We start from the raw sequence: 3,750 nt of genomic DNA on the forward strand, positions 1-3,750 counted from the left end.
AATTATGCAAACAGCTGTCTGCTACATGTCCATGAAAAAAAATTTATAGGATATATTTTTTCAATATTCAGCTCCATCCTGAACCTATATGCAAAAACGAATCTCACAATTTTTTGTACTTAAAGAGCTATGGGCTTATATGATATGCATACCATCAATTGGCCTGCTGGCAAAACTTCTCACAAAAGAGACATGAATGTTTTTATTATCATAGTTCCCAGACGATGTTTTTGGCCTCTAAAAAACTGGTCTTTCGCTTCTCTGACTGTGGTAATACTTTGCTGACATCATCATGATCATCTTCACATTCACTGTCCTTTTCACTGTCACTTGCAAGTGCAGCTTGTTTCTGCTGCATTTCAGATTTGAGAGGCTTACTGGGCATATCTGAAATTATTATATATGTACATGTATTGACAAAAGGGATTCATTTTTATTTTTATAGAGGAGGCCAATGGGCCACATGGCTCACCCAAGTCACAATGGCCCTCCACATTTCCCCCCTATATATTCCTATGCAAAGCTTTGATTGCCTATTATGGCCTCATCTTACCCATTCAAACCTAATGAAGAGGTATGAAAGTTGTTTTTCCATACTTCAATCTGTTAGGCATGATTGAAACACTCTATTTAAGCTCCTTATGGAGATATTTATAATTTATAATGCTGGCTAATGAACATCATGTTAATGTGATGCAAAGGAAAGTAATTTATTTAAAATGAATTTTGTCAATTTATCAGACTGTGATCATGTCTGGAGAAAAAACAACTTATGGAATTAATCCTTAACTGTAATAAAGAAACAGTCATACTTAAAATTCAAGACAGAAATTCTGACATAATTTTAATTCACTTTAAACAATCTACATATTGTACAATGTAATACATAACACCTTATACAAGAGGCCCATGGTCCATGACACCTGAGCCCTTTTGCAAGAGAAAAGCAGAAATCAGTTCAGTATTGAAAAGTTTGAGTAATTATACAATTGGTGCCACCCTATGCCCTGTGGGTGATGATTTGAACAAACCTGAAACTACTTCTCCCATCCTACCCCTTGATGTTATGATTTGAATAAATTTGAATGTACACTACCTGAAAAATACTCCTGTATTAATATAACAAATCATAGCTTTGCTGTTCTTGAGAAGAAGGCCTTTAAAGACATTTTCTATATAATTCCATGTAAAAGTCTTATGCCCCATTGTGTCCCCACCCTTCTGCCAGGGGTCATTAGTTGATAAAACTTCAAGCTACATTACCTGAGTATGCTTCTGTATTAATATGACTTGTCATGGCTTTGCTGTTCTGGAGAATAATTTTTCTGGCCCACTCAGACCTGTTTAACTTTTCTAACTGATGTCAGTATTCTAGAGGTTGTCAGTATTTTGAGCAGTTTGTCAGTAAAAATGCAACCCAGCTTATTAGACATTTTTATATGAAGAACCCCTTGTTATACAAATGCTAAGCACTAACTACGCATGTCACCGTATGCTGTCTACTGTTGCTTACATATTTTACATTTGCCGTAATTATATTGTTTTTAGATCATTTTTGATAAGACCACTTCAATCAACAAGCTTCTTTATCAAACTGATTGACAAATTTTGTGAACGACTCCGATTTTTTTCCGTCTTTAGGGAAAATCTGTATATTTTCAACGTGAATCTGTAGAGCACATTTTTACTCGAAGATTCATGGGAAATCCTAAAAATTTGTACAAGTAAACAACTCTGCCCATTGTTTCTGGAGAAGACTTTTTTAAAGATGCCATCAAATTTACACTTATTTTTGATTATATCCCCTTAAAATAGGGTGATGCCTTTCATGTGAACAAACTTGAATCCCCCACCCAAGAATACTTTGTGGCAAGTTTGGTTGAAATTGACGCAGTGGTTCTTGAGAAGGAGCTGAAAATTTGAAACAACAATGACGCTGGAGATGGACAATGGACGAACTTTGATCAGAAAAGCTTACTTGAGCTTAAGAAAGTTCTGTTTTCAGCTTTATTACCAAGATCATTAATGGTATCTTCATCACAGCTTTTTTCATCGCTTGAAGGATGGTATGATTCATCATCATTACCATCATCATACTCGTCTGCTTCATCACTTAAAAGTGGCCCTGTATCATATCCTATTTAAAATTCTAAAAAAGAAATTATCATTTTAAGACTATTCATTTTTATTGGGTTAACTTTTAATTTGTAACATCCAAACAACATCATAAATATAGATTACCATTCTCATTGACAACATCATGACTGCTGCTTTCATTTACAAATGATTGGTGTGATTCCTCATCCTGCTCAATTGCAAAAGACTCTGTCAAAACATTCAAATTAGATATTAAATTGGAAAATAACACTTTTCTTAAAAAGTAAGATTCAAATTTATGAATACAATAGGGGTTATCTATTTTTTTTTTTGCCTTTACTATGTGCATGCAAAGAAGAGTCCCATGGGCTACAATATTTCCCATGTAACTTAAAAGAAGCTTTTCTTAATGTTTATAAAGAGTTTTTCTCCTTAATTTTCCCATGCAAAATTGTGAACTCATATTATGACCCTATCCTAACTCTAAAGGGTCCCTGAATTCCCCCCCCCCCCCCCCCCCCCCCCGGGCTTCCTTCCTCCCTTTGGCCATGATTTGAACAATAAGGAAGCTACAAGAAGGTTTAAAAATACTTTTTGTGGTCCAGTTGTTCTTAAGAGGATTCATAAAGATTTTAACCAGTACATAAATGTATGTATATATTTCAAGGTAAATCTTTGATCCCCTATTGTGGCCCCATCTACCTCAAAGGCCATTTTTTGAACAATTTAAAATCTTTATTACATCAGGAAGCTTTCACATAAATTTCAGCTCCTGACCAGTAAAGTGAGAATATTATGGGCTTTGAGAAGAAAATACACATTATGGTTTAATTTGACCTCCAAATCTTTTTTCTAGTACCATAATAATGTACTATACATTTATTAACTTGACAACATACCAATCTTCTCCTGGATTTTGTATGCTGGTGAGCACAGACTGGGCTCACAGTTTCCAGCAAAGTTAACAGCTGTAACTCTAAACTCCCACTCTGAGTCCTGAGGAAGATCGGTGACAGTAAAGAGAGGTCAGTGCAGGGATACTCATTACACTTAAACCACATCTCTGCTCCCTTAAACCTCTCTTCCACAAGGTAGTCTACAAAGATAATCAATATTATCAACTGCTACAGTGTTTATGTGTTTTGAACAGAGATCAACATTTCCCTTTTTTTATTCTACTTTTAAATTAGTACCTGTAATTTTACAGCCACCATTATGCTTAGGTGGTTCCCATTTCAGGTAAGTTATAGAATTGTTGACAGCCTCTGGTACACCAGGTGGCAAAACCTTGGCTAAAATAAAAGTTTAAAAATGTGAAAGAAAAAATAATTGAAATTAAAGTACAATATGGTAATTGTTTTTTAAAATGTTATAATTTTTTTCAAATATACTTACTGTATTTGAAATGGGGGTTATGGGACCAATCACATCACTAGACTCACTAAAACCTTCAAGATTCTTGGCCCGTATGTGGAAGTTGTATTCCTTGTCCTTTTTTAATCCCTACACTGATGAAAAAATTCTCAAATTTAAGTTTTGTAAACAAAACAAATTTCAAGAATCACTTTCGTAAAACATCTTTTCACAGTTTTCAGCCATAATATACTAATTACATGCAACAAAAGGACATGTAAATCCACTTACTAGTTCATA

General features: G+C 34.4%; 1 long non-coding RNA gene across 1 annotated transcript; it reads right to left on the reverse strand.

Moving 5' to 3' along the window:
• Positions 1–222: 222 nt before the first annotated feature.
• LOC133203855 (uncharacterized) lies at positions 223–3,114 on the reverse strand. Its single transcript, XR_009723483.1, has 4 exons — positions 2,997–3,114; positions 2,242–2,325; positions 2,015–2,149; positions 223–387 (listed from the first exon to the last, which is right to left on the reverse strand). It is a non-coding gene; the product is annotated as an uncharacterized LOC133203855 (long non-coding RNA).
• Positions 3,115–3,750: the final 636 nt, after the last annotated feature.

Source organism: Saccostrea echinata, unplaced genomic scaffold (assembly GCF_033153115.1).
Source record: "Saccostrea echinata isolate AGI-Se365-2 ecotype Australia unplaced genomic scaffold, CSIRO_AGI_Sech_v1 ptg000052l, whole genome shotgun sequence".
NCBI classification, from domain to species: domain Eukaryota; kingdom Metazoa; phylum Mollusca; class Bivalvia; order Ostreida; family Ostreidae; genus Saccostrea; species Saccostrea echinata.